A 26,808-nucleotide genomic window follows, 5' to 3' on the forward strand; every position below is an offset into this window, starting at 1 on the left:
CGTAACTGACGAATCTAAATCTAAATATAGAAAATTCTTTGACTCTCTTCCATTTTGTACCAACCTCTTGTTCAAAATCTTGCCTCCAAAACGATTCTAGATCGTCCTCCACGACGATTGAAACGCTGTTGGCCTCGCGACCAGCTTCAATAGTGCAAGAAACTCCAGCGAGAGTGTTGCCGGTGGGCAACTTCTCTCGTCAAGCTGATCCTGTCATGAAGTCTTCTTTTATCGTATTCACTTATTACATTTTATTCTTTTTGTAGATTGTGAATAGCAAAAAAAAGTAATTTGTTTTACTGCCTAAATTAAATAAATGTCTCCATTTTATCTACTTTCAAATAGACGGATACTTTTAGGTCAGCAGCAATTCAGCTATTATTCTTCATTCTTTCTGTGGAAACGGGAGTACCTCAGAAGGGTTTGCTCGGCCCTAAATGTACACTAACTACACATCTGACATAATCACACATTCACAATAGTCAGTACATACGCAGCTGACACAGCCATACTAGCAACAATCTCGATAACAAACTTTGGGCGTAAAAGTGGCGAATGAAATTTAAAACAGTTAAGCCAACCTACCACGTTTATTCCCCAGTGGGGCTTTTGATTATTACTATTCTAATTACTCTTTAACAAAAATCCTCATCTTTGAACAGACCTGAGCAATTGAGCAAACTGAGCTTTTCATAGACAAATAACTCACATGGAACCCAGAAAAAAGACTTTAAAAACAAGCACTAAATGACTACGCTTCTTTACCGACTTCTCACAGGGCGTCATAATTTACAAACGGAACTGAAGAGACTAATTTACAGTACAATAATCAAACTTATGTGGATTTACGGCGTAGAACTGAAGGGTTCAACCAAATCGCAACTCTTTATAACTCCTTAAAGCAGTAAAGTAATGTCACTTTTTCTTATAGGCTTCACCGGCTAACTACCGATCAGGTGTCGTGGATTTCTTAATTAATCATTAACACATCCAAGTCTAGGCCAAGAATTAATCTCAATACCACTATTTACCTTAGCTTTGCGAGCCTCGCCTCCAACAATTCAACTCCTTGGTGCCTATAACAGCCTTAACATGCCTTATGTAACAAGTCTACCTAAGACAAAAATGATAAATACCATACAGCTTCTCTAACTGTTCTAATCATTTGGTCGACTTCTCCTACCACTCCGAGTGGGCCGCCACTGAAATTTCCTTTGAGACTGGCCACAGTCAATGGTTTGCATAGAGAATGCTACAAATGGTAGTTTCTCCCGCCTATTCTTCACTTCTCCATCATCATTTCTCCATTAATTATTGTACTTTTTTTGATACAGATTGTAAATTTTGAAATAAAGAAAAGAAAGAAACAAAACAAAAAAAACCTGCTAAGTATGTATATGCTTTGTGATAGTGGTGCATTTTCTGGAAAAGAATGGGTTACAGTGAAGATGGAAAAAATCAAGAATAATCAAAGAATATATAATATTGCAAGAAACCAAAATTTTCATTACGTTATTTTTCTGTATATTCATAAGCACGTTTATTCCTAAAGGAATATGGCGAAGATATCATTCCACATCGGTGTTCACATATAATAGCCTCAAATCATATATATCTATTTGAACGTGCACTACTTGATAACTTTTTTTTAAACAAAGCCTACCTAATTGGTGGACGTCAGACTGATAACATCTCTATCTTCTTTCGTCACAAAAGTTTAATTAAAACTGTCCGGTAGGACAGTTGTATAAGGGTTGATTACGTAATGAAAGTTGATGGAGTGTTTTCGAACAAATTAAAAATAAAATTCTGTCGTGTGTTTGAGATCGATTTGTTAGAACCTAGTATTGTGAGTGTCCTATGCAGGTTTTTCTCCAAGAATGGTCCTAGTTCACACTCAGCTGGAATCAAGGTTCTACAACTGAGGTAAATAGAAGAGTTTTTCTCGGTTTTACTGCACATTTCAAGTTGCTAGCGTTCACGTTAATTTTCCACTTTAATACTATCCTGGCTAGCGACAATTCACGACTTTGCGCGAGTGACCAGCGTTTTTTTGTTCAATATTAATTTCATTTATCATTCAATTTAATTATTATTTACAGTTAATAAATAATTTATCGTGATTAATGTTCTATTCACGATATCCATAGATTAATAGGTATCCGATTGCAATACTGCTATAAGAAAACGATGTATTTCGCAATATATAATAAACAATATAAAGCTGAGCGATACAACTGGGTATTTCCGGTAAGTCAGCCTCTCAATCTTTAGCGACAGCTTATATAGATGGGATTTAGCTGTTCTACGCTGGTTGCTACAGCAATAACAGGGATACTTTTCTGTTACCGTCTATTTCTCATTCTTAATGGTTAAAGATACCATGTCGCAAATATTTATTTTTTTTAATTACGAAAATATCCGTAACCTAAGGAAATTAACTATTTTATTAATTTATTGGAAATAATGCTAATTAAAATATCAATAAAACTGTATAATTTCTTTTAACTGTGTCAATCAATATTTTCGTTACCTTGTATCTAATCAACTTGCATTCGAATATCAAAAAATTGGGAAGAATTTGTATGGGGTTCATTGTTTAAAAGAATATATCTTAGCGTGAAAAAAATATTCAATCTCGGTCTACCGTTTAGATAATATCGCAGCTAGGCGCCACGGTAGCCGAGCGGTTAGAGGCGAGACCTGCGAAGCTAATATGTATTGTGGTACTGGGTACTCGATTCCCGGTCTTAGGCCTTGGATTTTATTTAATGGTTAATAAAAGAAATTTAGTAAAGTATGTTTGCTAGTCGCCTCCGTCCATGACCCCTAGTAAATGGTAGTTGGACGTTAAACCCCGCCTGAAGAAAAAATATATCGTGTAACATTTTATTTGAATGCTATTATATTGAAACTATAATTTAATAATGCCAAAAATTCCGAAATAAAAAAGCAGATTTCAACTTTTTTTAAACAAAAAATGTTCAGCAACGAGTCTGCTTTGCCAGCAAACTATCACGTTAATGCTGTAAATATATAATACTGATTGCGTAATGTCCAAGGTGATCTCACAAGAAGTAGCAATGACAAGAGTATTCTTATGAAATTTGTCAAATACTTGGCAAAAAACAAGAAACCATTTACTGACGCACAGCTTGTCAGCTAATCTGATTATTTTGGGCATCAAACAACTACAGCCCGCTTTATGTAGCAAACATGGTATGGCCGTTCTATACTCTGTATGGTCACGTACATACTCCACATATGAACATGAATTGTTTGACAGGCATTCGTGCTTATGTTGATCGCTGGGCTAGTGCTAGTGCTAATAACAGTTTTCAGATACCTTGTAAAAGTCGTTTTGAACAATCAGCTGATGTTAATTCAAGTCAGAATTTCGGTCAGACATTTAACTCTCGCAAATACTATTCAGATATCAGCAAAACCCTTTAGTACTTTCCATATTTTTTTCAAAAGTGTGCTTAAGTGACTATCTGTAAAAAATAAAAATAAAATAAATAATAATATAATAAAAATTAAAAGATATACATGAATCCATCAGAAGTTTAAAGAAAATGGATTACGATCAAAACTTTCTTACACTGTCTCGTATGAGTACTAAGAAAAAATATCAAAATTGAACTAACTATAACATACCAACCGCAATGTTCTTCCTAAATATTCTGAATAATACTACCCTAAGAAATTCTAGGTACGGCATAAACTCCTCCAATACCTAGCACCTGCTCTAGCTTTCCAGGAAGTCCAAATTTGAGAGTAGTGGAAACACTTAGGAGTAGTGCCACCCACAATAACCCAATAATCATATATAATCAAGGAAACCATACACTTCAAGAAAATTCTAGGGGGAAGAAAGAGGAGGCAATAGTCAGACCCAATTATTCAGTAGTATCACATACACACCGCCTCGCAATGTCCTGCCAAGATATTTCAAAAATGACAAGTGAAATTTGGAAATTTAAAGTGTTCAAAGGAGGGCATATCTAAAAAGAAATCTTATACCGCCTTCAAAAATTGAGATAGAAAGCTACCATTTGGCAAAATTGTAGTGTTAAACGAGTACTATAATTGTATATATTTGCGCAGAGATAACACCAATAGGATGAGAGTTACAGCAATTCTAAATATAAAGAAAAAAAGAAATATAAGGAAAGGAGACATATACCCTAAGAAAATTTCTAGGAATCGGAGAGTCAGCTGTTTAGGAGTCGGAGCTCTCTGAAGTCTAGACTTCCCTCCGCCCAAAAAGATGTATTCCTTCTTCATTATTCAGAGTTTTACCGGATAATTCGAAAGCTCTGTCAAACCTACATTATTAAGAAAAACTCCTTTTAGCTGAGAAAATTAGATAGGAATATCTCACTCCTACAGGCTTCTCTCAAATGTCTTCCCCAAAAAAGCACAGAGGTTGGTCCCCTTTGCCCATCGTATGGGAGTAGTATTTATGCCGACAATGTTGACCTACTCCTAGAAGCAGTTGTCGAGGAGCTCCACAAGAAGGAAGAGATCAGATGTTGTTGATATAATTTCGCTTATGACTCCTTATTGTCTGTCTACTCATTTTTATCCAAACAATCCTAAAATTATTATTATTTGTAAAATGATACAACGGATTATTACAATGAACTTTATGAGTTTAAACTTAAATACAATCCAGTTACTATAGTCTTAGTCGCGTGTTTATTTTGTCGTCATCCACAAACATTAATCTACGTCATTATTGATTTTAATACAATTCATATATTTGCATGATTAATTTTCTAGTGTATAATATGGTCGCGTGCGTGTATCGAGTTACAAGGAAATGTGAACACCGTCACTGTGGTAGGTGAGAATGTTTTCGTTAATTTATTAATTGTTAGCCTAGCGATGTTCTTTATATATTTTCATACTTTTTATTAGTTTTTCTACGCTAGGGAGGTATCAACTCCATTTGACGATCTTCCATTTTTCTGTGGTATGCAAGAATTATCATATTTATGGTATCACTCTGGAGACGGGTATTCTGCATCTCTTATAGCGTTTTGTTTACGACTTGACTTATTCTGTTAAAATGTTCTTCTAATTTGGCGTTATGACAATTTTTTTTTTCTCTCATAAACTGAATTTAAATGAGTACGGTACTAAACACATTTATCGCACCTTCTTTTTTTATTTAAATAATAAATAAAGAAATATTACTATACGAACTGTTAGGTCAAATATTTCCTCCAAATCTGGACAAAATCCAGAAGCAATAAACATTTATTTATTGCCATATGGATTTCAGGAGATAAAAAATTATAGAATCAATAAATATTAAAGCAGAAGGAAGAAGCCTTTGTTTTATTAAAATTCCCGTACTCCTTACTAATAAAGAACGTTTATGTTATTTGTAAGACAACTTTCCTAATTAAGTCTATTTAAATAATAGTTTGAATTGATCAATTAAAAAAGAGAATTAAAAAAAAGCAATAAACATATTAATAAAAACATCATTAATTAACTGTTACAATAATGTTACAAAATATCTGCAACACCAAATGCAGTACCTACATAATAATTAAAAAAGAAGAACACTATCTTTTGTTTATGTACTTCAGTTGATAATACTGTTATCTTTTTTTGGTTAAAGCACATATTAAAATGTCATTTTGGATGTTTTAGAAAATTTTACAGACGATTTTAATATTAATTATTTGTTCTATATATTTTTAGTATAACTGTTTCTTCTATTCGGATTAGATCGTTTAATCGATTCTATATCTATTTTTAGATGTGATTTTTTTTTTTTTTTTTAGTTTTCTAATGAAGTCTTTAATAACAGATGGGATTTTCCAAAAGTATGACCTATTTTCTAAATTTAGCTAGAGGTTGAAGACCAAAACTTTTGGAGTTCATTTTTTCTACTAATATTTTCTTTGATAATGTTTTATGGAAGAGAGATGAAGTTTTCTAACTATGATGAAATGTTCTGAAATGGAGTGGTCAAAGGATACAATTTCAAGGAATAACTTGATTTTTTTAATTTTTTTTTCTTTCGTTTCTTACTGTAAAATTAGCGTTTGCAACTTCTCTCAGACATTAAGTCTCCCTGAGATTCCTCAATTTATTTCAAATAGGTTTGAATCTTAATTGAAACTTAAACTAGATTAGATTAGAACGTAGGACGAACCCAGTTCTCAGACACTGCAGTAAAAAGATGCTTACTGAGCCGACCCGTTGTACATCTAATTCGAGAAACTCTTCTTTGGATGGTTTGCATGACAGATAGTTTCTAAGTATTATCTCCCGTGGTCTTTAGATGCCAAAGTCTCATAACACAAACGTAAAAATACAACACAGACAGACATAACATAAGGGTTCTTTTTTCACTCTACATTCCCAGTAAAAGGACTGGAGAAAAAAATTATACAATTTTTTTTGGATATGTTTTCTGAGTCGGTCGAGCTCTCCTCCTTACTGGTCCACACCCAACCATGTTCAGTACAATAATCCTGACCAAGATTTCTTTTAATATAATGTTGTAGCAGCTTGGAAAAGTCGGACCTCGAAAGAGACGTGACTCCTTTGGTACTGAAGTGATACTAATTGAAGAGTGAGGGAATGCTTTTAGTCTAAAAGAGCGATCTAAAACGAGAACAACCAAGTCACAAGAAATCAAAGTGAAGTGTCTAAAAAAAAAATATATATATATAAATCCTACGAAAGAACAATGCAAGAAGGTTATCTAGTAGTACCGCATTACTCATTGCAAAAGTAGCAGCATCGTTTCGACAAAGTCTACATCGTTACCAGATGTGCTATTAATCTACGTCACGCTCAGAATGTTTATCTGCGAAAATTTAGTGTTGTGAAGTTAAATTGGTGAATGAGTTATTTATTTCACAACCTAACCCCACCAACCTAGGGAATACAACCACCATTAAAATTAACCACACATTATTTTTTCTTTAGTTTCAGTTGAAATTTTCCACAACATCGAAGGGATTAGTACGGTTGTAACATACTGGATTTGCAAAGAATACCCAGGATTTGATGTAGAGGCATGATGTTTTATCATGATCGCGAATATTATTTCAAAACAATGCTTTCGTACTGTTAGAAAACTTTTTTTAATGCACTGAATAAATTGCAGGCACTAATTTCGTACAAATGTTACGTTAATCCGCCTTAAAAATATCTCAAGAAAAAGAAATCATTGTAGCAATTATTTATTACCGAATTTGCTAAATTATTGCTGAATTTATATTACTTTAAACGAAAACAAGATACAATATTTTTTTAAAAATAATTATTCAATCATGTTATGCAATTAAAAACCTCATGCAAAACGCGCGTCTAGTTTTAAAGCGGACGATTCAGAGATCAATGCCCATTACTAAACCATAAGGGGGCACATCTGTTTTATTTCATTCCCTGAATTCCCCTGACACTCAAATGCTTGCAGCTATTCTGACAAGTTGAATAATGTACTTCCTACGTTTATATGATTTTTATTTGGCTAAAAAGAATTAGATAAAATATTTTCTCTTGCAGAAATCGTCCAATTTCTTCTAATAGGATTAAATTACTGAAAAGCCATTTCAATGTTTCATTATATGGCTACCCATCTCGAAAAAACGAATACTTTTAGCCATCCATATGTATGTATATGTGTTAAGAATGAACAGAATATTTAAAAAATTAAGAGTTGTAGATCGTATTGTATTTTTGTATTAATGTCGCTTCGGATTCTAAGATATAGCTCGGAAATCTGACAACTGGACGAGTAACTTTAGCGAAATGATATTTGTATTGATTGGGCGTTTTTCGAAAAGGCTATAAAAATCTTTTGAACTTCATACATTAAATACTTTTTCAGTTTATTCATTTACCTAATTTAAAAAATTGTACGACTAACCTTTCACACACACACACACAAAAAAAACAACTAAACAATTGTCAATTAAACAATATTTATTGCAGTATGAGAAAGACACACGAGAATGTATCATTCCAGAACCGATCCCCATTACTGAAATCAATATTTATGAACATCTCAAGAACTTTAATTGTATAAGTAAATCCCAGTAAAGCCAAGGTCCTTAAAGAATGGTCACGTAGTTCTTACCTAAGTGTCTTTCATGATTTGTAACATATCTATTTTTCTAAAGTAATGAAACGATTAAGTAAATGTTTGCCTAAAAGACCATGAAATCGATTTCTGTTCAATTTGAGGTAACATGTGTAATTACAGCTCAACCTTTTTTCCTGTATTCCATTTTGATTAAAAGAGTTTTGTTTCTAAATTACAGTTTGTAATAGTGTAAGCATTGTCCTTGTAGCTTCCAAAAACTAAACTACGCGCTAAAAAAATTGCACCTCTCAGAACAAACATAGTTACAGACTCGAAACTCCAAGTGTTAGAGGTCACAGAACAAAAATAACAATAAATGATGAAATTTTGGTGCAAAGGTCATATTTTCAACTTACGAATTAAGTTTTTTACATTTTTCAATAAAATAATCGCTTTCAGTATAGAATTTTATGGGAAAGAATATGTTTATACTTCCACTATAGCAAGATTTGCGAGAAGACCGTGTTAACCGACTTTCATGTGGAAAGTATTGTCAGTATGCACGAAGCAAGTATATGTTCTGAGAAATCGCGAGACGTTTATGTTGAGACCATCTCTTAATTTGATTGTGGAGATCCTAGTTTGTAGAAGAAATTGAATACCGTCGTTCTTAAAGCGGGCATCATTAACCCTTTCCAGCTCGATGATGCCATATGGCATCACTAGTTTAAAATGTATTATTTCTTGCTAAATTTTGACCAAATAATACAATTGGCATCATTTTAGTTTTCTTTCATGCCTGTTGGGGCAGCACAAGTCGTAATTTTTACATAATTCTTGCCCGCGAAAATATAATATGTTTTTATTTCATTGTTGTCAACCACCAGAAAATCGTCTTCATTACAGTTGTATTTGTGAATTTTTTTTTGCATTTTTTAAAGCTTTTTTGTTTCTTAATTATTTGTTTTTGTAGAAACTAAGTGTTATTTATCTTGAATTAGGTATGTTTCAATTTATTTAACTTATATTATTTGTATAATCGAAATTTTAAAAATGAGTCCATATGGACTCTTTGAGCAAAAATTGACTATTAACCATTCTATTTTTTTTATTACATAGGGTATATTCTGACCTGTTTTTTTTAACATGGAGCGCATGTATACACCCGAAGAAGCAATAAAGATTATATTAGACGGTAATTGGTCAGATGTTGACTTAGAATCTTCAGATTCTGAAGATGAACAAATTGGGGAAGTTGATGCCAACGCGAATTTACCCCCAAAAACAGACTCTAATTATACCACTTTACCAAATGAAGATGAGTTTTTTACTGAGGATGAAAGATCAGCTAGTTCGGAAAATATTTCAGGAAACCCTTCCAATAATTTGCAGGATCCTGTTTTACCAACCCCTGAAGCAAAAAAGAAACCTCCAAAATTATTACGCGGGAACAATATTAGTTGGGTACCAGTTAGGGATGATTTTCACTTGAATTGTACTAATTTTTCTTTCAATAAAAAACACAATATCACTTATGGATGTGACAAGCCCATAAATTATTTTCAACTCTTTTGTTCGAATGAAATTTTAAAAATTTTTGTGGAGCAATCTAATTTATATTCTGCTCAAAAGACTGCCCAATCTATTGGCACCACAATTAATGAAATAAAAAAAATTTTGGGTATAAACATCATGAGCGGAATTGTAAAAATGCCAAGCTATAGAATGTATTGGGCCAGAGATACCAGGTATCCTTGCGGATGCAATGAGCAGAAATCGTTTTGACAAACTTCGCACATTTTTCCATGTGAATGACAATACAAACTTTATCTCTGATCCAAATCACCCTAATTACAATAAATTGTACAAAATTCAACCATTCCTAGATGGAATAAATAAAGTTTTAATTATTTTCATTCTTGCTAACTGGTGCCCAAGGATGCCATATGGAATCATTTTCCAAAAAATGTTCAAAACATTCAAAATGGAAAAAAATATTTGATTTGTTCATTTTAAGCATTATTTATTGCAGTGAAAAAAGTTTTTTTTCTCTCTCTCTCTGTATAATAATTCGGTCCGGAAAGGGTTAAGGTAGAAATCAACGCAATGATGGTTGCCTCCAAATTGAATTTAAGGGAGAGGTGTCTATTGGATTGGGATTAAATAAATGACTTGAGACAAAGGGTGTCTATGTAAACAATTTACAGTCGTTTACCGTCAATAGTAAACCAAATTATCATTTGGATCACTTATTCAATAGTAACTCATTTTTGTATGTGATAATTGATCGCAGACTGGATGAGAAGGTTCCAGGGTGAAAGGAGCAAATTTGAGTTTGTTGCTCAAGGAATATCATTATGATATTGGGTTCCACAGACATCATTGGGTTTAGTTTATCTCTGATCTCTTTCTTTAAGGCAAATTCAATACTCATCGTTACATAGACCAGATCTTAAGAGCAGTTTTGATATCTATCAGTTTGTTGAACGACTATACTGGTGTTATGTTTTAACAAGATACTGAACGGCCTCTTACAATTTCCCAATTTGCTTGTTTTACCAATTTAGATCCTATTCACTTTAAACTGAACGTGTATGTATGCTGCTGATGTTTCCATCAATCAGCAAAAAACTTATAGGGGCTGCATCGGGTACCAAAAATTCAACGTTCTTGGATTAAGATACATCAAAGATATTCTCATTCGAAGCACGCTCAATATGTAACAGAATACATTATGACATATTCATTACTAAACTTCTTAAATAACTGTTGATTGTTCACCTAATTAAAATAATTCTTACTTACTTTTGTAATTAAGACTAATTTAAGTTAAGAAAACTTTGGAAGTTTAGGGTCTTAACTTTACTCCTGGAAGTTTCAACCTTTCGTTCGCAGTTTACACATCCAAGTAAGACCAGATTTGAAACCATTCCCCGACTTGCTTTTATTACAATATATTGTTAATGCTGATTGAACAGAAATTTTCTTCACGCCTGAAATGATAGGAAGTAAAAATTAACACTTAAACACATAGACCGATCCCACTCAGTCCATGAGCAGAAGTCACACCAACCAATATTACATTCTAAATTAGCCCTGAAGATGACCTAGTCCCTAGGTCGAAAGCTCGGCATAATCAAAATATATCATGACTGAAACTGGCAGTTATTTTTTCATCCTACTGTAAAAATTAAATGTATAATTTTACTAAATGTTATAAAAACAGATTTAATATGCTACTGGAACAAGTTTCAGCCAGTCACTTGATTAGGACAGTTAATCCAATTAAATTAAATATAAAAGCAAATGATACGAGCAAAAAATATTCTCCTGCAGTCTTAGAGGTAATGCAGGTGTAGGTTACATCAGCTGGGTCTACCTCTCCAAACGACCTCCATGCGTTTTGCTGCTCTAATGGATTCCGAAAACTCACTAACTATCCCACTTCTTTTTTCTATTCTAAATTTTTTTTTATAAAAAAGCTTTCAACATTTCCTGTTGAAGCTTTTCTCTCTTTCTTTCTTTCTCTCTCTCACACACACACACAACACACACTTTCTCTCTAATCTGTACATGATTAGAAACTTTCTGATGATTAGAGTAAAGAACTCAAACAAAATGAACTGTGTAAGAAAACTCATAAAAATTGTCATAAAATTGGATATCACCAATAAAGCCTCAATATGATTGGCCGTTTTGACGTCGTGTTACTCCATCCTTGTCGTGATTAATTTACAACTTTTATACAATTTTTTTTTATCTTAGCTTAACTAAAAATATAGTTATTATGTTTACAATGTACTTTGTTGGTTCCTGATAACAAATATTTAAGGAGTATGTTGTGCGTAAGGTTACTGGGATAGTAATGAATTATTTTATGTCTGTTTTCCTTTCCGATCTGTAGAAGATCAACAATAAAACATAATTTTTATTTTTGAAAAACTATACAAATTTAACTATCAATTAATAACAAATTTAGATACAATTACGAGTAGAACCAGAGCGGGACCTGTTTCCCAAAAGAGGTGTCACGTATATGGAAGACGTAGCAATAGCAAGAGCTTAATTTGTAGAATAATAAGAAGTATATTAAATGGATAATAAACTTGAGAAAATCATAACAATAACTTTCAGTAATAAAAACTAAAATATTTATAAACAGTACCTTAGTGACGAAACTCTCTCAGCCGTAAGTACTCATTTACATAATGACGGTTTCAACATTTTTTCGAAAATGATTTTTCAACGTCTTTCTTGGTACTACACAAGTTCCTAGGCCAATTATATTAACGGTAATTCTGGTAAAAAAGATTGTAGAAGTACCATTTTATTGAAATTTATATTCTAATCAGTTGTATTAACGAGGATTAAATAAATTGCTAAAATTCCGATCTTAAAATAAATTCTCTAGGAATAATGTTTCATTCAACAAAACAATGTAACTTTTTTCTTCATTCTATCTGCTCCAATTTCTATTAACATTCTTTCAAACAAATCTCCGTTTCATCCATGATAAAATTGTGCTTCCTACACACAACATTGGTGACTGTCACTCTGGAATTTACTTAATTATGAAATGGCTTACAACAAAGTTTTAAATTCTATTAGAAATACTTCTTATTTTAAGAATTAATGACAAACATGAATGGTTATTCATTTGCATTTCAAGCATTATTAATATTAAAACTGTGATTGTTTAGTTTAATTAAATTTAATTCAATTAAAAAAAGAATTAATAAATGTGAACTTACTATGTACACTTCAGTTTTCAAACAGATCTTAAAAAACGTATTATTGGCGATGATTTTTCCTCCTCATTTACCTTCCTTGACAAGGTAAAGGTAATCCAGGCCATCTCGTCATTTATAACTTAAATATCTACAAAACATAAAAGATGTTAATTACTGTTGTACGCCGATGACCGTGGATACAAAATATCTCCAAAAAGAAATATCAAGAATCTTCATATGACATTCAAACAAATGTTTGCATTGTCGCAAGAAACATTTCTTTCAGGGAAAACTGATTTTACGAGAAGGACGGGAAATAGTAACAATAAAGCTTCCCTGTACAGTGACTCTTCACGTACTTTCACCTAAACAACATTACGATATCTACGATATTCTCTTATATAACCAGAATTTTAAATTTACAGAAAATCGGTTAATTGGCAGTAAATACTATGCGAATATAGTCTTTGAAATCTTTTGAAAAATTGAACTAAAGAATTTCTCTAAATGTTATACACTAATTGGACTAAAATTAAACACAGATTCTGGGATAGTTCTGTTAATGATGATATGGTAAGTTTATTTATTTTAATAAACTTTATTATTTATAAAATTGATGCAAAATAGTGAAACTAATAAATAACAATAAATAAAGGGTTGAAAGGCATGTAACAGTCATTTATTTCTGTTACGAGACCAGAGAGAGGCTACATCGCCATCTCTTAAGCCACAGACTCGATGCCAGATATAAATCCTAATTATTTCCCTTTTACAATTACTAAGAGAAAGTCTAAAAAATAGTTATTATTAGTTTTCAATTTTAAGTGTTATATTAGATTTATTTTTAGGATAGTCAGAAAGCTTAAGGATTACTACAAGAAAAAGTTAAGTTAAATAAAATAGAGAGGTTTCACTGCGAAAAAAAAGAAGGAGAAGGTGGTGATTTAAAGCGTTAGTTTAGGTAACTGCGTTGGATTTCCTTAGCTGAAGGAAAAATACAGAAACACATACACAACAATGCGTAATAAACATATTTTCTTTCGTTATCAGTAGACCTCATACATTGAATTTCCCTGCAAAAAATAAAAATAGAAAATCTTCACGAACACAATACTTCTTTTTACAAGTGATAAGAGAAAGTAAAAACTGTTTTTAGAAAAACAGATTTTCGTAATCAAAAATGTAATTGCAACCATAAAAAGAAAGTGTTAATATATCGCAGTAAAATTTATTCAAAAAAAGATCATACACTGTTGACCAAATTCACAGAATGCTGAAATTTCCTTGTAAATGGCCGTGCCTCTAAGCACTCGGCAGAACTGTAATAGTTTATGCGATGGTCGTGACTCCTCATTTACAACCTATTTCCAGCAGATAATACTGACGAAGATTACTGGTAATAATAGTTTATTCAACCAATGAAAGTTTACTAAACTAAATTCCTAGGAGAAAACATCCCCCAATACGTACTGCCGTATGTCTCCAACTCTAATCCACTATGAATGATAAACAAAGTTTAAATTAAACTTAATTAATGTTGAAGAGAACAGCAAAGTTATCATTACTTAAGATACAGGTTCAAATTATACATTTGGATGTCTGTAATTCTATTATTTTATCTAAATTTAGGTAGAAGTTAAGTTATAATTGAAATTGATAATATTAATCAAATGAAGCCTTCATATTAAAATCCCTATTTCATATTACGAATAAAATGTTTGTTCAAACCGATGTTGTAAATTTTATTTAATTTTTGAGAAAGGTTTTTTTTTCTTTTATTACTTCTTCTAAGAGAAAAGTATTGCGTTCAAATGTTAAATTTTCATTTCTAGTTTCACTGGTAACATCCGAATTGAAGCCACTGAGCTCGGACGAGTGGTTTTTTTTTTTAAAAAAATGATCTCTATTTATAAAAATAGCTCAAAAACTAAAATCGTAGGAAGGGATTTGGTGAAAAAAGAATTCATGCATTAAAATTGCTCAGTAAGTGAGAAGAAATAAGATTTTGGGCACTTGTGGAATAAAACTCCAATTCAATATAATGTACGTCCCTTTATCTTGCGTTCTATTAACGAAGGATAAATTGTGTTGATTTAATTTCTGTTTTGAAGACAATTCCACAGCCATAAATAAGTTCTTCGTAACTACTCCATTATTTATTCATATAATTTTTAACACATATAACACTTATGTTAGATACACCCATATTTCCACAAATGAACTAAAGACAGTCCTCAAATCTCGCATCTCCAACAAGCCTGATTGAGCTCATCTGCAGTGGACACTTCTATGTCTCTTCTCCGTGCAGGAGTAAATTGTACCGTATTACTATCAACGCCAAGATCCTAAAGATCCTACCGCGGTTCATTTCTTCTTAGAAATTAAAAAAAAAAAATGATTGATCTGTCATCAATTAAAGTATTATAATCAAATCAATCACTGAAATTAATTTACAGCGCTAAATATTTGACTGGAGTGTTATTATGGGGTATGATTAAGAGAAGGCAGATGTAAGATTTGAAGTACTGGTGGTGGCCTCTAACCTTAAGTTCTGCATCAGTTTGTATATACTCTGCGTGCCAACTGTAAACAAAACTCAAATCATCTTTAACTCCCAGTGTTTTTGGCACCAATCCTACATCTGATTTAACTCAATATGTTTTCCTAGACTGCAATGTTTTGTTTTGCTGTTCTTAAAGAAGGAGGCATAGTTATTTATTAATTGGGGGTAGGTTAAAGTGGCATTATCAGGCACATTCGAGTTCAGGGTTATGCAACGGACGAGATTGGAACCAATCACTACTCTTATAAAAAAAAAGTCTATTTTAACTGTCTTGAAAAGGAAGTAAAAGAAAATTGTGGGCTATGTTCTTCAATGATTTCAGACATTCTCTTCCTCGGAGCCTATTACAGCTCAATGTCTGGTGTCAGCTCACTGCACTAAAATTTAGTCGGGTAGCCAATGAACTCCGATGCTGTCATTTTGAATCACAATCACGGTTAAAAAAGTTTTTGTTAAATTTATACTTTTAATATTGAATATTAAAAAGGTCAGATTAAACCTTTAACGTTTTGAAGAAAAACTTTTAAAACTTTTATTGAGAAAACTTTCTCATAATAAGTTGATTAAATACTAAAAAAAACAAAACGACTTTTTTGACCCCTTGATAAACATTTGAGTTAGAATTCCGCAAAAATATTATAATTTCAGCTCAAAAATTTGTAATAATTCCACCCAACTTGGTCTAATTTTGGTACTTCTCCTTTTCTTAGGGCTTACGTCAAAAACTTTAGCTATATTAAAGGTCAAATTATTTATAAAGTTTTATTAGCTAAATATCTTGAAAGTAACACAAAAGATGTAGAGCACAATGTTTCAGTGCATGGAAGAATGTTAAAATAAATACTATATTTCATTTAGTAATACAGTCACAGATGGCAAACCAGCAAACCTAAGACCGTTACCGAGTATTTGCAACTTTTTCTAAAGTAAAGCTCCGAAGATTATGAAGCATTAGTCACTGCGTATTACACAGAACCTACAAAGTGGTTATGAAGAATAGTATTCGCCTATTTTTTCAGGTGGGACTTAAACTACCAAATTATGTGTCGACGACGGAGGGCAGAAAGAAACTTTACTATTAATATTTTTCTACAAATAAAAAAGAGCTAAATCGGTAATATTCTTGGAATAGAACGCCACTCTCATAATTACTGAACAAAACTTCTAGCGCCCACTCAATGGGTATATCTCAATAACGATCTGCGTAAAAGATCATAGCTGAACACCGAACCAATCAAAACAGTTCTCCAATCATTGAATGTACTAAATGTTTTAAATAAACGAAAAATTAAAAGGAAGGTTTGTAAAAATTCGCCTAAAAAATAGGCGAATACAGAGGAAAGGAGAGACAAGCAATTTTAAGAAGTTTGTAAATTTTAATTTAATAGCATTAAAAGAAAGATATATGAGTAATTTAGATTTGATTTTTTTTTTATAATTATTAGAGTTCAATCAAGCTTTTCTCCAGAGGATTCAACGTAACGCTCATGATATTCAACCTTTTAGGAAAAGTAATTTTAAAGATTTAAAGAGTAATAAAAAATGTAGAAATGATCTTATAAAATGCATCAACTCCAGCCTAATTAAATGTGGGATAAGTGTTGATAACTTCTAATGCTTATCATTTTTTAAAATTATTTCAATCAACTTTGGAGCTCAATGAACCTCTATGTAAAAGATAACGGGAAAACAACACATAACACCACAAATAGAATCTCTCTTTTATTAAAGAATAGAAAGCTGAGTCACAAAGCTTATTCACTCCGCTGGATAGATATCTTATCAGTAAGCATTCACATCATGTGTAACAAGTATCCCATTTACTACTAATGATAAAACAAGAGATTAAAGAATAAAGTTTATTTTTTTAAGTACCGGATAATTAAATAAGTATTAACCTAACTCAGGGATTTCAATTAGTTTAATAAACCATTGTAAAAATATAAATAATTGGATTACAAATATAAATAGTTTAATTTCAATGTCTGAAACCTTTTCTTAAGGATACATGTCTTCCGATCAAACTATACCATCTTCTCCAGTCTTTCCGTCCCCTACATCACCTTTGAACTTTAAATCCCTAGGCATTCCCTTAAGTATACACTCAATACTGGGGAAACTTTTGGGGTCCCAAAAAGCCTCTCCAGTCAGTACTTCTAATAGCATCAATCTAGTCATAAACCTATGGGCCTTCAGTATTTCGTGTACTCAACTGATTCTCTAATGTCCTTATTTTCACGTTTTTAATTTCTCTTACCACTAAATTGCTTCGTTTCGGCAATCGCCGGTATGAAGAATCTCAGCTGGAAGGGCCTTAACGTCTTACCATTGAATTCATAAAAAGCAGATTTACAGCAAAACGATCTGGAAAACTCCCACACAACAGTACTAACCACAAACCAAACCCAAAAGTTCATCAAATACAAGTTACATGAACATTTATGCTATGAGTATAATATAATACTAAATTTAAAGGAAACCGCAAAAGCCATTTTCGAATAAATCTCAAAAATCAATTCAATAAACTGTTAGATCTTGGTCGAAAAGCTTATCGCTGGTACCCATGGTGACCGCTAAATCGAACACTGAATTTGAACACTCAACTATGCTCTGTTAATTGATTATGCTGACCTCACCCACATAAGCGAATACAGATCAACTTGTAAAGATCACTTAAAGCGTAAATCAGAGGAGCATGACTTACCAGAGAAGATTCAAAATCGATTTCATTCAGTACAATCGCTTAGATCCTCATAGAAATAAAAAACTGAGAGAAGAAAGTCATAATCCAATCACTTTCCCAAATGTTACTAACCATAAGGATATGCTGAAATGGTGCTTGGAGGAGGGAAAAAACTATAACGGAAGAATTTGTAATCATGCGATGTTAAGTCAGGTATAAGTTGGATGAGAAAAGAATTCAAATATTTTATCCTTCAAGAATGTTAAGAATGTTTCAAGCTGCAACAGTTTGAATATGCCACTTAGTAAAAACAAATTTTTCGAACTCAATTTAATCATAACTGCAATATCACAACTAAGAGAATAGTTCAAAATAAAAGTATACATTCGGCAATAAAATAATGCCTTAAAATCTGTGGCGACCTTGCATACAAATACCAGCCGTGAGACATAAAATCGCTATAATTTCAAGACACTACTCTACAAACTAGACGAATGTTTACTCCAGTAACAAATGTTTACTGTATTCAACATTTCTTTAAAACACATACTCTTTTCTCTTTGTGTAGATTTTTAACATAAACATTATTTCCACAACTAACAAAAAGCACAGATCTTATGTTAATGATTTATGTTGTGTTTAAACTAACTTTAAACACTACTAGCAACATGTTAAAGCAATTATTTAAAATGTTCTAACAACTACAAAATATAAAAATAATACGCACTTGCCAAGAAATGATATACATATGCGTATTAAAATTATTTAGTACTTACAATTTTTAGTATCAAATATTTCTTGGTCCTTTTTAAGGTCTTCACAACTTTGAAAATGTTACAAGTTACATCAGGTTGTCTAAAACAAATGAACTAATTATTGTTTTTTGTCTTCAGCACATCAATAATGGGGTTTTCCTACTCGTAAATCAAGTCAATAAGGGAGAAATGAAATTTTTCATGGAGCATGATTCATATGACCTTTGATCTAAACATTTTTTTATCTGACTTAGGATTCCTTTCATTTAGCAAGTCCGTGCGAATGTTCGTTCTCGAACATTCTGAGAACTTAAATTATTCAAGTTTACATACCTTTTTTAAATTCAACTTTTAATGAAATGATTGCTGCTAGCATCCTGTAGTAAAATAACAATTATCGTTTTGTTCATCCAGAACTTCAAATCTTCCTTTTTATTGTATTACATTGGTTTTTGGAGTAAATACACTTCCATTAGTTAGCAGAACATCTATATCCATATATCTTGCTAAAATTCTCTTTTGCAAGAACCATATTAACTTTTTTTGAAAGGTAAAAAAGAAGAGCAAAAATTGCCATGAATGAAATCACATTCAATTCAATACAAACCTCCTGATCATAGATGATTTCTTAAATCTTTGAATATCTTGTTGATTTACTCTCAGTTATCTATTTTCACTTAGATGTAGCAAAACAAACTATTTTTAATTAACTCCAGGCATATTAAAGTTTGTTATGAAGATAAATGCTCCTAACTACAGGTTTAAATGAACCGTGATAAAGCCTCAAGCCAATCATACGTCATCCTGAATATTTTAAGAAAGATTAAAATATAAGTAAATTGGCATCTAAATATCAGAATAGAATGCCTATTTTTTTTTCTTTTTTTAACTAAAAACTGTTAATAAACAATCAATTACACAAATATTTCTGCGTTGCAAAGTTGTAATAGAAATTAATGAAAACATTGACGGTACTAATCCAGCTAAAATAGGTCTAAGCTCATTTAAAAACAAACGAGCATTTCTTAAGTAATGTCTTAAGGCACTTTACTTTTCACTTTTAACGTTTCTTCACATTTCATTTAAGGGCTTACTGTGCCTAAGAGAGAAACCACATCCACTAAGAATGGATTTAATTTAATTACCAAATCCGCAGAGTGTACTTTCTTTCAACCTAGTGGCCAAGTCCCTCTACGAAGCAATTCTGAAAATAATTTGTTTTTAAAAGAGCTTATATCATTTGTTTCACACAAAATGTTTTTAGAGAGACCGGATATGAAATGTACCGGGCGTAGTACAAGTAGTACAATCTGTCCGTTAAACATTTCCATTTTGAATTGCCATGGTAACCAAGGCAATAATCAAATATGGGGGCTTAATAAGGAGGGGGTTTACGATGGAGGGGCATTACATTGGGAGCATTGTTTTTTATCTAATATCGCAATTAAACAACTTCTTCTCTAACAAGTTTTATTCCTTACTTTTATGAAATTTTTCTAAATATTATCTAATGTGACTCATTACTTTTATCTTAAAAATCACCTATTTGAATAGAATATTATTTTCTAGATAAAATTAACTTGAATTTTAACCCATTTTTCTCAATTGCTCTATTACATTTTCAAAAGCTGTAAAAAAATTATTTATCTTTAGGTATTAATAACGTGTTGCCTTCACTTCTATATTAGAAAAAAAAAATAGTTGTAAGGATGAAAAATTTATTAGAATAGATTATACTCAGTGTCGAAAATGGCTTATTGTGCCGGAATTTCAACTCCAGAATTTATTGCACTTCATAAACTTATTTCAATGTACTAAAAATCTTACAACTAATCTGGTTGCTGGGCAATCGGTCAGGGTATAAGAAGTCCCATTCTCCATCCCTAACGCGGTCTGCACAGAGTTTTGACTGAGGCCAAATTAGATTGCATGGGCCATGTACAGTAAACCTACAGTTACCAAAGTTCTTCGAGGAGTTGTGTCACTTCCCCCAACCAGTAGAGTCTAATGATGGATTTGTACATCGCATGCTGGTTCTAAGTTACTAACTCTCCAGCCATAAAGCTTCAAGTGTAGTAGATGGCCAAGATATCTTCAGGAACAGCTGCATGGTTTTCGCCGTCTGTTTGGTCAGAGATCGTATGGTGTTAGTGAGGGATGCCGAAGTTCCATGAGCCCAAAGTTATTTCTAAGTATCCTAAGCATGAAATTTACTCGTAAAAATATTCTCTGCAATCCTCTTCACGACATCATTGTCAAGGATTAAAGGGAGAAATTCAGCCATAATCTACTCCTTCATTTTCTGCAGTAACGAAATACTGAGTCACTGAATTTAACATGTACGTAATTCTCATCAGATGATTCTCGTGGATCTCGAATTTCATAGCAATATTCTGGCTGTTTTAAACAGAATCAAAATGATTTGATTCTTCGATTTATTACTGAGAAAGTAAATGGGTATGCTTAGGAAAACCGAAGTTGATTTTGAAGATAATTGGTGGCAAGAACATTAAAAAATGCATGGCTATCTTGCAAGAAATATTGCAGCTAACTAGCGAATTCAAAGCAAAAATTCCGGATCAACTGATGAAAACATTCGTAAAAAGAGATGTGGCTTACAAATACAGATCTATCACATAAACCACCATAAAGGTTCTTTGCAATAAGAAAACAGAGATCAGAAATACGAATTGTTGGTACTTCCACTGAGAATTCCAAGAATTTCTCCATTTTGTCTGTCTTTTTTAAATACTTTTTTCCTCGGAGAAACAGATTTTTTTAAAAGAAAATCCAATGAAAATAGTTTCGTTTGAAGTCCCACTAAACAGCTTTTCCAGCAAACTTTATTATTTACTTAATTACATGATAGAATATTCTATCGAATTAAAATAGTAAAATTTTGTCATCTTAATCTAAAAATTAATTATAATTATCTTAGAAAGGCAATGGAAAATATGATATCCGTGTGTGGGCCTATATTAAGTTCAATTTTAATTAGGTTAAGTATATTTTCCTGATAAAAATCTTTACTCTTGCTCTCAATGCACATGTTGATAGTAATGCTTTCAGCCTAGAAATGAAAAGAGCATTGCACTTGGTTAATTCATTTAGTTATATCTTTACTTTATTTAATTTTTTTTAAGTTTAATGACAAAACCATTTTGAAATTAAGACTTAAAAGGAGATGAGTAATAAATTACATATGATTACGTAAATGTTTAGAACATTTAGGGCAATTTTTACGTTCTCTTATACAACAAATTCCCCAAACAAATTCTAATTCCTAATACTACACTTCCGGACGATGTTGATCTAAACATTACTACTAAAAGTAGTATAATGAAGATTTTTTGAAACTGTTAGCAACTATATTTTCAATTGTCTGTATTTATTTGTCTCTATAGTGTAATTATAACTATCTATAACTTTCTAATTATTTATATTTGACAATTACTTCTCACAGATGGGTACTTTTAAACGTTCATACACATTTCTTTCCCATTATTTCTTCCCATAGTATTGTAAAAATGCGAAGGGCTTATATGGCTAAAAGTTCGGCTCTTTGAAGAAGAAATACCTTTACACTTCGTCCAAGAGCCTCACACCAGTCTTAAGTCTAATTAAACATGAAGGGGTGCTCTAATTAGTGAGTACTACAATAGACTCTTTGAGCTGCAGAGGCGTGGGCATCCTGGTTAATCCCTTCGTAATCTATTACATCTACTTTAATAATCAGTACATGGTTTGACATTTTACATAATATTTCTTGAAGGTTCATCTATGTTTAGCTTACGTCATTGCTACAGTGAAGTATAATGATACTGTTTGGCAGTGATTAATATGATCATATGTCCCAATTTTTACTTCTCTTACCTTGAACTATTTTGCCACATTTTTTCTGGGTGTCCTAATTTATATCCTTTTTTTTTTTTTTTTTTGAAGGCGTAAGGTTCCTAATAATGATCAGTGAGATCAGGTGCCCTATTTAATGAGAGTATTTTGTTTCTACATTCACAGAAATTCTGTCAGTGAATAATTCTCAGTTATAGTCTAGTTACCTCCGAGAGAGAGAATGCGTTGTTGAGGGCAGATTTTTTATTACTATTTGCCACCAGTACTACATCTTTTTAAAAACAGAAAAAGTGTTTTTTAGAAAATGGTCAGTATATGTGTATTCGCCTATTTGATAGCGGAATGGCAGTAGTACCGTTTTCAACAATCATTTCGGTAAAGTTTGGTTCTACATTTGTTTGTAACAGGCAAAACAGTCTGGAAAAATAAAAAGAAATCTAACGATTTTCTTAAAACTTTTTACGTAGATTTCTATCCGTAACAACTTTTACATATATCTGTATCTACAAGTTTTATAGGAAACGTTTTTTCCAGTTTTGAAATTATTTTTTAGAGGGGTTCTCAGAATTCCATATCACTCTAAAGTGTCACATTGTATTTCAGTCTTGTCGCTCATAAAATAACATATCTACTAGATAAGTAATAATAAATTTGAATATTTGAAGAAATTAATTAATCGGAATAGTTAGATTACGTTAAAAAAAAGCTATATTTTTAGAAAAAGGCATCATTGATGTTTTATTATTTGCCAAGGAGATAATGAAAACGTACTTTTGAATTTAACGGTGGAAGGAAGTGTAACAAACTTAATTTACATGCTTTTATTATGACCCTGGATAACTAAACACCTCCAATAAATTTAATAATTCCAGGAAAATTATAAAAGATTTGAAGATCAAAAACAGAAAATAATAATATTTCTAACATTGAAAACCAGGAATTTAAATGAGTCTGTTTATTCTCAATTAATTACTATGCAATTAGTGAAACTCACAAACATGTGATAATGTGCGTTAATGCAACGAGGGAGATTTCAATTCTAATATGGAATTTTAATGTACGAAATACATGTTCAGAATAAATAAAGATGCATCGAAAGCAATTTTAAAATGAATGCTTACTAGTCTATTTTAAATTAAAAACAAACTGTATGAAACATTCTAAACAACTTTAATTTATCACAATTATTATAATTACAGTGGTTTAATTGATTAATTTTCTCAAACACGTAATTTTTACTTAGCGCTTATTTTTTTTAACTTAACACATAAATATCTATCGTGTCAAATGCACTTTTTTACTAATTTGCTCTTAGGAAACAAAGACTAATTTTGATTGAAATAAAATTGCACAGAAATTGCAGCAGCATTTCTATTTTTCTCAACAAAACTAAAAATCAGGCACGAACACTCACACGACTTTTAATTACTGTAATTTATGTAATGAAATCTTCCGGAAAAAAAATTGTGCATAAATTTAATCAGTAAATTGGGACTTTCACTAAACAAATATTCTTATAATTTGTAATTTTACTTTAATTTTGAATTCTTGTTAGTATTGTAAAGAAAACGAGTACAACAGATGGACGAACAATAGAGTTAACCAGTACTTTTGTAAGATTAACTCTACCATCACTAATAATTGCCTTAAGAAACTTTCCCATGGAAAAAAATTTTCAAAGTAAATAAAGTTTAAAGAAAATCGTTGTAGTCGTTTTCGAAAGAACCAAAAACGGGAAAAATCAATTGTTTCTTACCAGTTTTCCTAAGATTTTCCCGGCAAACGTTGACATTCGAAGAATGTTAATATGTAATGATAGATAAAGGTTATTATAAAGTTTCACTTAAAGACTTGGAGCTTTTCAGAAAAGGAACGAGTTATGAACCGGAGAAATCGGGTACAAGGAGAACCTTGTATGAGGGGAGTAAAAGGTTGTTTGGATCAAAGTAATGATCGTTTAAAAAAAAAATTTACACAGTACTTTTAATGATTCTGTAGTCTTTAGAATCTTCGAATGAGTTCTATTCCTAAAATATTTTAAAAAAGAAACATTGTACGCAGTTAAAATGGAAATTAAACTTTTTGAATAACAGCAGGTTTTAAAATCCGTTGGCTTTGGAATAAATACAAAATTGTATACAAAGATTTTTGTAGGATTCCTCGAAAATTTTGATTTAATTGTAAATATGCTAACCATTACATTCACAACAGTTTGACGCTCTCTCTGCAGCCGGAATGAAGTTGATGGTAATTAAAAAATTGGATGGATGAATTGAACAGATACTTTTCTTCTTATAAATTTGCTTCATCTGTAAACAAAAAGGAATGTTTATATATGTATTACAGGGTTATGGCGAAACGTAGGATGCATTATAACAAACGATAAATAGCTTGTTTGCAGCAACATTTTATTTTTATTTTTTTAAAAATATTTTACTAATAAACCTTGTCATAAAGAAAACACCTTTATTGATAATAACTTATAGGAAATTCTTATGAGCTATTTCATTTTTTCGTTAAAAATTCGTTTATATTTAAAATGCTATCTTAATACTCTATTTTTTCTAGAAACTTTTCAACAGCGGAAGCTCATTATACGGTTTTACATTTGTTGTTAGGAAGACACAAGACTGGCAAATACTATGAAGCCACCAAACTGAATATTTCAATAAATAATACACAGCTGATTGCATCAACCATTAAAAATGGCTTATAAGAAAACCACAATAATATATTTTCAAGAATAAGAGACCATTTAAATTTATAAATGGTTGTACCCTACTATGAAATCTTTTAAAAATAAAAACGAAAAGAATTTTAACAGTGACATTACTGTTAAAGGTACATTATGGCATCACTTAGAGGTAGTGAGGGTCTAAAGCCTTTTTCTTCTTCAGACATTACTTACACCACTTATATAATACAGATTATCTCCTAGCGGTGAAATTGGTTTTAGATTTACCTTTCAGCCTGCCGCTTCTTCAAATATATCAGAAATAAGTAATTGCGAAATTCTTATTTTCATCTCCACTCTAGTATTGTCAATACTGGCCACGTACCTATGAAAAAAAAGAAGAAAAATTAGTAAATAATACGGCTTGAAAGTAAATTATGCAAAACAATTATTCAATAAAGCCTACAATGAAAATATCCATTGTAAAACCCCCATTTAACTTTCCTTACTGAAATTTTCGTAGTCATAAATGATAAATTATCTTCAGATTCTCCGCGAATACGGGAATTTAGCGAAAAATTTAATTTTGAGGGGGGAAAAGAACGTGTTTATAAACAGAAATCGCACTTTTTATGGAGAAAACCTCCTCCACCACCTGAGCCAAATCTATTTTCAAGAAAATGGGGCCAAGAAATACTGGTAAGTGAAAAGAAGGAGTATATCAAGCTAGAAAAGATCAGCTTGATTGGACGTAGAAAATAAACCTTAAGGAAATTCGCAATTCCGATCCGCCATTTACTCAAAACTTTAGCAATCAATTTAAACATCCTTAATGACAAGATTATATCATTTCACTTACTTTGGCACTTTAGAGAAAAGCCTGTATCTCCTCCAGATATTCCTTTTTTTTCAGATATTCCTGATTTACCTGGAAATGTTTCAAATTAAAGTTACAGGTTTGTTTAAAAGGAATATAAATAGTTTTAAGAAAATCGTAGGATCCGTTTTCAAGAACGTCCTGGAAAACTAACAAAAAATATTTTGGGAGATTTGCCCTAAAGCTCGGAATTTTAGCAACTCATTTAATCCACTTAATCTTAAGACCATACATTCCATTGTATTGATATAATTTGGGAATTCTAACCACCTCTTTAAGGAAGTACACTTATTTTTCTAACAAAATATTAGAACTACAGAAGGCAATGAGTAGAACATAATATCAAATCCTTCTAAACGGATGAGAAAATGAAGCATTTACGCAAAAAAAGAAGGTAGTCCTATTTAGTAGGACACCTTAATTAGATTTCAGAGATGTATGTTTACCTCATTTCCTTTTCTTACATGTATTCAACTTCTCAAGTTTTAATTGCTTTTAAAATTACCTTCTTGTCAGAGTTTAATTAAAATTTTGTGATAATTAGTGATGTCAAATTTTTAAGGTATATATATGAGTCTTTGTTAAATTAATCTTACATCTCGTACATTTAACATT

The 26,808-nt window shown here is 31.5% G+C and overlaps 2 protein-coding genes across 7 annotated transcripts in view; one reads left to right on the forward strand and one right to left on the reverse strand.

The window, feature by feature from the left end:
- LOC141458306 (rho GTPase-activating protein 15-like) overlaps nt 1-26,808 on the reverse strand; it is an 85,763-nt gene that overhangs the window by 39,731 nt on the left and 19,224 nt on the right. For 3 of the 6 annotated variants that reach the window (XM_074136097.1, XM_074136091.1, XM_074136092.1), the window contains exons 1-6: nt 19,124-19,594; nt 18,812-18,890; nt 12,811-12,937; nt 12,225-12,613; nt 10,865-11,052; nt 3,347-3,494 (exon numbers count right to left, since the gene is read on the reverse strand). The gene's annotated coding sequence lies outside the window, so the exon portion shown is untranslated. Of the gene's footprint in view, nt 1-3,346; nt 3,495-10,864; nt 11,053-12,224; nt 12,614-12,810; nt 12,938-18,811; nt 18,891-19,123; nt 19,595-24,836; nt 24,952-25,604; nt 25,702-26,175; nt 26,245-26,808 lie in introns of those variants that run through there. The other 3 variants (XM_074136095.1, XM_074136094.1, XM_074136093.1) reach the window with 3 other exon arrangements.
- The window catches only part of Ret (protein kinase receptor Ret oncogene), a 113,783-nt gene that overhangs the window by 3,229 nt on the left and 83,746 nt on the right, over nt 1-26,808 (forward strand). The window lies entirely within an intron of this gene.

Source organism: Rhodnius prolixus, unplaced genomic scaffold (genome assembly GCF_049639745.1).
Source record: "Rhodnius prolixus isolate KJV_2025 unplaced genomic scaffold, Rpr scaffold_5, whole genome shotgun sequence".
NCBI classification, from domain to species: Eukaryota; Metazoa; Arthropoda; class Insecta; order Hemiptera; family Reduviidae; genus Rhodnius; species Rhodnius prolixus.